The sequence below is a fragment of the Giraffa tippelskirchi genome, chromosome 6 (genome assembly GCF_054371585.1).
Source record: "Giraffa tippelskirchi isolate mGirTip1 chromosome 6, T2T-mGirTip1v1.2.pri, whole genome shotgun sequence".
NCBI lineage: Eukaryota > Metazoa > Chordata > Mammalia > Artiodactyla > Giraffidae > Giraffa > Giraffa tippelskirchi.
The window spans coordinates 75,080,378-75,080,772 of NC_137280.1; positions in this window are offsets into that span (position 1 = coordinate 75,080,378).

A 395-nucleotide genomic window follows, 5' to 3' on the forward strand; every position below is an offset into this window, starting at 1 on the left:
GGGGCCACACTTTGGAGTTAAACAGGATCCTGAGGGCAGGATGGGCAGGGGTGGGATGATCATTTAGCAGGGGGTCGGCACAGGAAGCGGGGGAACTCGGGGCCTGGACCAGGGTGAGGAACATGGAAGATTCTAGCAGTTGAGGGGAAGCATCATGGGATCCGGAAAGGCTGGGGAGGGGTGAGGAGGGGGTGCCAAGGCCCAGTGTCCTGGGGGGAGTGCCTGGCTCATGCAGCCAAAGGAAATGCCCAGCAGAAACGCTGAGGACCCTGTGTTGCTGCCCTTTGGGTCCAGAGCCAGTCAGCATCTAGGTCTAGAGGGGAGGCTGCCAGGCCCTGGCTCAGGAGGGGATTATCAGGAGGGCTCGGGGTAGCAAGAGCCCAGGGAGGCCAGAA